At 53.2% G+C, this 10,069-nt stretch overlaps 1 protein-coding gene across 3 annotated transcripts in view; it reads right to left on the reverse strand.

Moving 5' to 3' along the window:
- JAKMIP1 (janus kinase and microtubule interacting protein 1) overlaps nucleotides 1–9,798 on the reverse strand; it is a 158,181-nt gene extending 148,383 nt beyond the window's left edge. The window contains exons 1-2 of one of the 3 annotated variants that reach the window (XM_044945661.2): nucleotides 9,456–9,792; nucleotides 2,329–2,519 (exon numbers count right to left, since the gene is read on the reverse strand). The gene's annotated coding sequence lies outside the window, so the exon portion shown is untranslated. Of the gene's footprint in view, nucleotides 1–2,328; nucleotides 2,520–9,455 lie in introns of all 3 variants that reach the window. The other 2 variants (XM_044945663.2, XM_025289736.3) reach the window with 2 other exon arrangements.
- Nucleotides 9,799–10,069: the final 271 nt, after the last annotated feature.

Here is a 10,069-nt window from a genome sequence, read left to right on the forward strand (position 1 = left end):
CCCCTTCTCCTCCCACCTTCAATCTTTGCCAGCATCAGGGTCTTTTCAAATGAGTCAGTTCTTCGAATCAGGTGGCCAAGGTTTTGAAGTTCCAGCCCTGACCTCTCCGAGCTAGAGACCCAGCCCTCTTCATGCTATCATTATTTGTCAGGTATCCTTACTTATACCCTTCAGAGAGTAATCACCGTCTTAGTGGCGGGGTTTGTGTTTTATTTGGGTCTCCCCTCTCTCGGACTGAAAGCTGCCATGGGCAGGGACCCAGCCACTCGTGTTCATGGGCTATGGTTCCTTTCAGGGGCACACAGGAAGCCCTCAAATGTGCAGTGTCATTGTTTGTCATCAGATCGAGCTTCTTGTTTACAGAGGAGGAAACTGAAGCACGGAAGAAATGTGACTCACTTACCCAGGGCCACACACTTCACAAAGGCAAAGCCATCAACCTCTGGGGCAGCACTGTCCCCCCAAATACAGTGTGAACCCCACATGCAATTTTAAATTTCTAGTAGCCACATTAAAAAATGTAAACATAAACAAGTGACACTAATTTTAATAATACATTTCATGTAGCCAGTATATCCAAAATGGTTCCGTTATAATAAGTAATCAATGTTCAAGTTATTACTGAGATCTTTCTCATTCTCTTTTTCCCACAAAGTCTTTGAAATTCAGAGTACATTTTCCACTCTCCAGGGCACACGAGCATGTGACTTAGGAGACTCATTCACAATTATTATGAGCACTACTTTTGGAACCACCACCAGCAGCAGCGCTAACTAACATCTACTGTATACCGACAGGCTCTGGGCCATCTACACAGTTATTTCTGACCTCCACACTAACCCCAAGGGCTCGGGACACTGGACTTTCTCCATACTGAACAGAAGAAAAAAGTGAAGCTGGGAAAGATTAAGTAACAGGCTCAAGATCATCAAGCTAGCAAGGTGAAGTTAGGAAATTAACTCACATCTGACTTCAAGCGGTAGCAACACATTTCTTGGGCACCTACTGCATGCCTACGTCCTGTGCTAGGAGACAGAAAACATGACAGATTAGGTTCCTGCCCTCACGGTGCTTTCAGTCTAGCTTATGAGGACCAGGGCCATGATCACAAATGGGGAAACTAACCCACTTCAGATCTTCATGTCAGAAGCAACAAGGGGACAAAGGGGACAGTAACAGTGGAGGGGGCAGGTGGGCATCTCCAAGGGAAGGGCAGGGAAGACCTCTCCAAAGAGGGGAAATTTAAGCTGATATCAAGGGTAAGAAGAAGCCAGTTCTGGAGTGGGCAGGAGATGAAGAGGCCAGGAAGCAAGGGGCAGACCTAACTGCAAAGCATCTGGCACATTCCAGGAACACACAGAAAGGTGGCTGGGCTCCCTGCCTGTGCCAGCTGCCTCTCTGTGCCACTCAGGTGCCCCGTGCCAGCCCTCCTGCCTCTGGGTACTCCCACACTCTGGCTTGGAAAGTGAGAAATCAATAAACCGTTCTCCAGATGTCAAGAGCAAGTCAAGGCTGGAGGTCCCCAGCATAGAACTGGGCACAGAGGACACATCCACAGCTATCTGATGAGTGTCTGAACAGATGAATTAGTGAGTAATGGAAAGAGAGAGTGGAAACACCAGAACAGAACCTTGGCAGCTAGGGCCCCAGGAAGAAAGTTTTAACACTTAAAGCCATGCTTCAAACAGTCTGCACAATAGCCAAAAGGTGAAAACCTCCTAAGCGTCCATCCTTGAAATGGAAACAATGAATAGGTCACAAAATGTAGCCCATCCTTACAATGGAACATTACTCAGCCTTAAAAAGGACTGAAGTATGGACGCATGCTATGATCTGGATGAATCTTGAGGGCATTATGCTCAGTGAAAGAAGACACAAAAGGCCACACATTATATATGAGTCCGTGTATATGAAATTCCACAACAGGGGAATCACAAAGACAGAAGGCAGGTGGGTGGCTGCCAAAGGCTGGGGGAGGGGGAAGGGGTTTTCCTTGGGGGTGATGAAACTGTTTTTAAACCCAGAGGTGTTGGCTGTACAACATTGTGAATATATTAATACTAAATGCCACTAATTTGTATATTTTAAAATGGCTAATCTTGAATTCCAGCTCAGCTTTAAAAAGTACAGGGGAAAGGAGGAAAAAAAAGAATTGTTTCAACAGAAGAGTCAGGTGGTGATTGTGCTAAATAAAATAAAACCCCATGTCTCAGAAAGCAGGTAGGAGGGATCAGCCTCCAGAAGTACCAGAATAGAAATGGAAAAGAGAGAAGATGGACTTTCCAAAGCTAAAAGAAGTAGAAAGCGACTTTACCAGATCACTCTCACCTCCACCATTTGATGCTGTTCAGTCGCTAAGTTGTGTCCGACTCTTCGCGACCCCATGGACGGCAGCACGCCTCCACTGCAGATGCCTGGAATCCTCAGGGTCTGTCCCACAAGGGCAGCAGGACACTCCTCGGTGGTATGTCCCACTCCCCCCAGGCCTGGGGAAGGGGCCAGGGGCCAGTCCAGGGCTCCTGTATCAAAATACAGCCGAGATGGAGGCTCGGGGGCCAGCAGGCCGAGCCAGCGCATCCCCTGACCTGGCACACACAAGGGCATTACTGCTACGATGGGCGGCCCTTGGCAGCCCCAGGATGGCCGCAACAGAACCTCCTTTCATTCCCTAGAGTGGCCCTTCAGCCAAGTCTGGGCCGCAGGGGAGAAAGGACGGCAGGAAAGCTGCATCCACACAGCACACGGGTCCCCTGAGGTCTAGCTGGGGGCTTTAGGATACCCGATGGGTCCTGTGGATGATTCCAGGACCTGGAAAGGATAAAGGGACACCACGAGCCACACAGAGAGGACAGACCGACCTCACAGCTGTTTCAGGTGTGGCTGTTCCAGGGACAGCATCACAGATACTATCTAGCGCACAAGGCTGGGCCTTCCCCTCGGTTCTTCATCTCATCCTCGCACCCTCGTGGTCTGCAGGGACAGGGCCTGGGGCTATGCCCATTTCACAAATGAGGCCACTGAGCTCCAGAGGGTTCAAAGGGAACAGACGATCATCCACGGTCAGTATATTGCAGAACCAGCATTCAGTCCCAAGGCTTCCACCAAAGCCTCCTGTGCTAAATTATAATGCTGCTGATGCTTGCTTTTTTCTACAAAACACCCACAGGGTAGGATGGGGTCATGGTTAAGAATGTGACCTGCCAGTTTGGGAAGACAGAAAAGTGCTGAAGATGGATGCTGATGGTGGTTACACAACACTATGAAATACTCAATGCCACTGAACTATATGTATTTAAAAGATATTTTAAGAAGTCATCAGGTACCGGGACATTAAGAAACTGTGGGATCAAAATTTTTAACAATAGGTATCATACGGAACCACATTCTCTGAACATGTATAAGATTCGATTAGAAGCTAACAAAAAATATAAATTCTTCCCCTCCTCAAAAAAAAAAAAAAAAATAACATGGGCTGCCAGTTTTGTGACCCTGGGTAGGCTTCAGAGCCTCTATGTGCCCACCAATAAAATGAGAATTGCAAGCATCTTCCTCCGGAATTGTGTCCAAGTGAAAATCACTCAGTCACGTCCAACTCTGTGGCCCCATGGACTATACAGTCCATGGAATTCTCCAGGCCAGAATACTGGAGTGGGTAGCCTTTCCCATCTCCGGGGGCTCTTTCCAACCCAGGGATGGAACCCAGGTCTCCCGTATTGCAGGCAGATTCTTTACCAGCTTAGCCACAAGGGAAGCCCAAGAATACTGGAGCGGGTAGCCTATCCCTTCTCCAGGGGATCTTCCCCGACCCAGGAATTGAACCAGGGTCTCCTGCATTGCAGGAAGATTCTTTACCAACTGAGCTATCAGGGAAGCCCCTGGGGTTGTGTTTAGGACTGAGTGAACTCAAACCAGGGAGAGAGCACAGACCAGGCGGCAGCAAACTTCTGCAAAGGGCCAGGTAGTAAATGTTTCTGACTTGACAGATGTCTGCGCCAACTGCCCAACTCTGCCAGTACAGGGCAGAAGCAGCCATAGACAGCAGGTACACAAATGGGCATGACTGGGTGCCAATAAAACTATATTTACAACATCAAGCACTGGGTGGATGAGCCATAGCTTGTGGATAGTCTGGCCTTTGGTACGTCGTACTCAGGTGATGTTTCCATTAAGGAAAACAGCATTTGTCTCAATTCATTTCCATAGATCTCAGTGAGAGGAACAGTATTCTTTGTGGTTCTGAAAATAAATACTATCACCAAAGACAAGAGCAGAGGCCCCCTCCCCACTGGGGAGCTGGCTCCTCCCTCACTCTGAGGACTCCAGTGCCCTCTCTCTGCTGCCCTGAGCAAGCTAAATGGTGTCAGTCTCTTTGCAACTCTATGGACCATAGCCAGTCAGGCTCCTCTGTCCATGTGATCCTCCAGACAAGAATACTGGAGGGGGTTGCCATGCCCTCCTCCAGGGGATCAGGGGATCTTCCCAATCCAGGGATCCGACCCACCTCTTATGTCTCCTGCATTGGCAGGCAGGTGCTTTACCACTGGCGCCACCTGGGAAGCCCCACTGCTGGGTACCAGCATGTTAATTACACCCTGGTAATTAAGACCTCCTGGGGCACTCCCTGCAAGCACTACTGCCCCTTCCCACTCCCTACTGGTGAGGCTCCTGACCCCTCTGCCCTTCACACCGTGAGGACCCCAGGACCCCCTTCCTGGCCCTTGCTCCTCACTGCTGACCCACGGTGCCTGGGCTGTCCCTCTGGCTTTGGAAAGGCATAAGCAAAGAAAACATTTTCTGAAGGCATTCAGGGCTAGAGTGACAAGCCAAGGTCCCTCTGGTGGCCAGCCTGCAGGCCTTTTTCTGAGCCTCAGGCTACAGCAACACCAACAGCTACTACTGGCTTTAAGGTAACATGTTTCTATTAAAAGCACTAAGAAGGCTCTTCTGATTGATTTCTCACACCAGTCCTGCAGGAAAGTTGTCTTTCCGTTACAGGAATCGGCGTGCTTCATGGAGCAACACCTAAGCTCTGGAGGGAGACTATCCCCCACCTCCACCACTGCTTAGTTCTTCCAGCTCCATCTCCAGACACAGCCCCTAACAAAGGGGTTCATGCAATCCTTACCCTGCCTACTGCTGGGCAGTTTAAATTAAGATAATTCATGGCAAGAGTGGGAGTTTAAGCAACCAAAGAGAGCTGTTTTCCTTCAGTGAACATCACAAGAAAGGAACTGGGCACAGAGGGGTTAAGTGACTTGCCCAAGGTCACACAGCCAGTAGGGTCTGAGCTGGTTCCTCGGCACAGGTCCTGTAACCCAGCCCTGTTCCTTCACAGCCCACCTCACCTAGCTGGTAGCCTCAGCCTACGACCATTATTTTCATTAAGGGTTTTCCCTAAAACAGGGAACCAACCAACAAGGACTTACTATACAGCACAGAGAACTAAGCTCAATACCTCGTAATAACCTATAATGGAAAAGAATCTGAAATATATATATAACTGAATCATGTTACTGCACACTTGAAACTAACATAACAATGTAAATCAACTATATTTCAATAATTTTTTAAAGAGTTTTCCTAAGAACTGGATGGAGATGACTATAACCGCTGCACTCCAGCAGTGAGCAGGAAAAAGTCCAGACAAGAGGCATCAGAGGATCTGCTCTGGGGCCAGTGGACTCTGAGTTCAAGATTCCTGCACCGTTCTCAGCACCTTCTCACATAACTCTGCACAGTTGGAATTAGTCAACATGGCACCCATCTCTTTCATCTTTCATTCTTGCTTATTGAATATTTAGCTTATTGGCCTGATGATGTTAGCTTGGGAAGGACAAAGAAGGTGAGGGCCTCTAACCTGGGCATTTACTCTGTGACAAAGCTAAAGGGTTTATTTTTCCAAATCACGTATCACACACTCCTTCATCATCATGTTGTTGCTGTTCAGTCGCTAAGTCATGTCCAACTCGTTGGGACTGCATGGACTGCAGCATGCCAGGCCTCCCTGTCTCTCACCATCTCCCAGAGTTTGCCCAAGTTCATGTCCATTGAATCATCATCATCACCACTTATTTAAGTGCCTCGGATGCCCAGAGGCCACACTTCTGATCCCCACACCAATTCAGCCAAAGACGGACCACTGCCCTTATTTGTACAAGAAATAGAGGCTCAGAGAGGTTAATCCTCTTGCCCAAGATCACACAGCTGTCAAGAACAGGACACCGGTGAGCACAGCTTCAGGAGCCCTGCAGGTTGGTCCAACCACAGAAGGGAAGGAGGCAGAGAGAGAAGAACCAGGATTCACCCCAGCCTCTTGTCTCCTGCATTGGCAAGCGGGTCCCTTAACACTTAGGGAGATAAACAAACCACAGCACGCAGGGGCAGCTGCTGCTGGTTAATGCCTTCCTCAGAAACTGTTCCTTCTGCCACTCATCTCCCAGCCTCAACGTGCTCTGTGCACTAAGAAATCGGGCTCCGGGAGCCTCTCTGGTGGCTCAGTGGTAAAGAATCCACCTGCCAATGCCGGAGACGTGGGTTCGATCCCTGGCCCTGGAAGATTCCACATGCAGCGGAACAGCTAGGCCCGGGCGCTACAACTATTGAGCCTGTGCTCTTGAGCCCAGGAAGGAACCACAACTACTGAGCCCTCGTGCTGCAAATACTGAAACCCAAGCACCCTAGAGTCTGTGCTCCACAAGTGAAGGCACTACAATGAGAAGCCCATGCACCGCAACTCGAGAGTAGTCCCCACTCTCTTCAACTCGAGAAAAGCCCTCACAGCAATGAAGACCCAGCACAGCCAAAAATAAATTTAAAAAGAAAAAAAATGGGGGAGGGGGGCTCCATCCTGCCTCCTCCTCGTGAAGCCTTCAAGTCGGAGGAAGGGAGCTGTCATGCTCTCTCCCTCTGCACGTGTCTCTCTTATGGCGCTGACAGTACAGGTGCCTCCCCAGGAAGACAGAGCCCCGCCAAACACGTGCTGCCTCTCAGATCTCACCGTGTCTCTCATCTCTGGTGGGCAAGGTCTTCTTAAGGAAAAATGACATAAATATTATACAATGTACAGATATAACGTTCTGCAAAAGCTAAGTGTGTGTTAGTCGCTCAGTGGTGTCTGGCTCTTTACAACCCCATGGACTGTAGCCAGCCAGGCTTCTCTGTCCAAGAAGTTCTCCAGGCAAGATTACTGGAGTGGGTTGCCATTCCCTTCTCCAGGGGATCTTCCCAACCCAGGGATCGAACCCAGGTCTCCTGCACTGCAGGCGGATTCTTTCACCGTCTGAGCCAGCAGAGAAGTGAGAGATAAGAGAACCACACAATCTGTTTGAGCAGAATCGAGGAACACCACAAGACTCTCCACCACAGAATCTCCCACCACGAAACCTGGGACTTGTCATATGAATAGGAGTTCTCCAGACACACAAAGGAGGGGAAACTTTTTGGGAGGAAACACAGCCTGTGGGGAAACCCTAAATGTGAAGACACATCTGGGGACACAGGGGTGGCATGTCTGCCTCAGACTTTGTGGCAGGGAGAGGGAGAGGTGGTCCAGGGAAGCCGGGATGGGAAGAACTTGTGAGGAGGTCATGGAGGCAGGGGGAGCTGTAGGTGGTTTGTGAAGGAGAAAAAATGGCAATGAATTCATTTGCTGGACCCATATTCTGACCCTTTTGAGGGGCTTCTCGCTAGGACAAGACTCAAGGCAAGAGTGAACACCTCCACCCCAGACTGAACAGGGATGTTTAGCATTACAAACCACAGGCAGGCGTCTCAACAACAAAAGCTTTGCAATCATCCATTAGCCTCCACCGAGTTGTACAAAACAAAGATTGCTCAGAGCACGAGTTAACAAATGTCCTGCTGGACAAGCATCCTAGGGGCAGGAAGGGGGTGGGTGGCTCCTAACCACCCCATCCCATCTCCAAATCTGCCCCTCCTCCTCATCCATTCCAGCTCATGGGAGAGCCACCCACCTGCTCAAGGCCCTGGAAAAGAAGCAGGTCCCTCCTATAGCCTTGGCCCCCACCAGTGGGTCACCCTGAGATGGGAGGCGGTACACCCTTAGACCAGATATTTACTCTGGGTGACTCCCCCTGTGAGGGGCTGAGGCTACCTGCACCCCACTCCAGGACCTCTTAGTCTGATCAGGGAGGCGGAGGTTATTGGATAGGATGGCAGTGTATCCAGCTCTGTCATACAGGGACACTCAGGCGGGTGGCAGGGTCGGGGGCAAGGGAGGAGGAGGGTGGCCCACCGTGCTCTCCCTGCCTTGTTCTAGAAGGAGCTGTCCAATTGAAGGAGGGATGTTCCCGGAGAGGGAACAGCACAAGCAAAGGCCAAGGACAGTGTGCCTGTGAGTGTGCAAGGAAGGGGTGGGGGTGGCGGAGGAGGACCAGGGTTAGATACAGTATCTCTGGAGCTTACAGAGCTGGGCAGAGGCTGGCGCAGAGCCCAGGCCGCCCCAGACGTCCGGAGAAGGGCAGACCAGAGTGTGTAGGAAGGGGTGGTGCTGGTGGTGTGGACGCGGGAGGTGGGGGTGGAGGGTGGGTGGTGGCTGTTTTAGGTAAAAGGCTCCAGCGTAGGAAGCAGCCTCTATCAGGGATGACAAGACCGGATCCTCAAGAGCCTGAAGCCAGGAGGGTGGAGTGATGGAGCGAAGGGGCCGGGGGGCGAAGGCGCGGGAGGCCCGAGAGACGGCTGGCCTGAACGCAGGGCATCCGGCAAGGTGCCGGGCCCCGCGGGAACCAATCCCTGTGCGCCATCTCCGGAGGCCGAGTGCGCCCAGGACGCGCCGGCCAGGCAGGAGGGTGGGTACCAGCCTTTCTTCGCGTTTCTCTAGCCTCCTCCCCGGCGCCCACGTGGGCGGAGCAGCGTGGGGGTGTGCAGTGCGTGGGGTGGGGCGGCCTCGCCCTCCCGGCCCCCAGCCTCCAAGGCGCGGCCCCAGGGCTCCATCCTCTGGGCCATCTCGCCCGGCTGAGATCCGGGGGACCCAGACCTACTCAGTGGGTGGGACATCCAGGGAACCGGCCGACCACGCCCCCCCATCCCCCGCGCCACTCCCGGGAGGCACCCGGTGGGTCCCCATCCCCCTCCACAGATTGGGGGCGGAAGGGGGAGAGGAGTGGAAATGGGGGTGGCGTGAGGAAGAGAGGCGGGGGAAGCGTCTGTAGGGAGGCGACGCAGAGTCCTCCGGACGGGATACGCCGCAGGGGGATTTGGAAGGGAGTGGGGGATGGGAACGGAAGGGTGGGGAACCTCGGAGGTGAGATACGAAAGTGGCAGCGGTATTAAAGGGGGCGCGAAAGGCTGGAGGAGGGGAGAGGCAGGTGGGCGATGGGGCGGGGCGGCACCGGTCACTGCCTCCCTTGCCACTGTGCCAGCCCCATCGATCGCAGGGCCCGCGGGTTCCCTTTGACCAGCGCGCGCCTCCCGCCCCCCCGCGCACCTGTACCCACCTGCTCGGTGCTCAGGCCCGAGCCGGGCAGCAGCAGCAGCAGCAGCAGCGGGCGTAGCGAGTGCAGCCCCGCACCGCATCCTCCGGCCGCCCCCTCCCCGCCCCGAGCTTACGCTGCCACCGCCCCCGCCTTAAAAAGGACAAAACGGAACGGAAGAAGGATTCATGCAAAATGTAAAAAAAAAAAAAAATCGAAAGAAGCAAATGAGAAAGACGGGCTGATGCTCGCGTGGCTCGGCTGGGCGAGGGGCGAGGTGCAGCGACGCCGGGTGACCGTGCTCCGGGCGGCCGGCCGGCGCGTGCCGCACACTCCCGGCTGCAGCTCGCTCCGCCGCCAGCCGCCCGGCTCGCAGCGCGGCCCCGCCCCTCACCCGGGGCGCCCCTCCGGTTGGCCCGTCCTCCTGCCAGTCAGAGGGTAGGGCCGGACGCTTGCCCCGCCCCAGCCCGGGGCCGTTGCCGGGAGCTGTTCTGCCGCCAGGAGGAGAGTTTCGTGGAGGCGTGAGTTTGCGCAGTGGACCCGGCGACTTGTGCCCGGGAGGAGCGGGGGTCCCGCTGCTGAGCTCCTCCAAGCTAGCAGCTCTGCCGCCGGCTTAGTCGAAGCTGCTGTTGCAGGCA

This window comes from Bubalus bubalis, chromosome 7 (assembly GCF_019923935.1).
Source record: "Bubalus bubalis isolate 160015118507 breed Murrah chromosome 7, NDDB_SH_1, whole genome shotgun sequence".
NCBI classification, from domain to species: domain Eukaryota; kingdom Metazoa; phylum Chordata; class Mammalia; order Artiodactyla; family Bovidae; genus Bubalus; species Bubalus bubalis.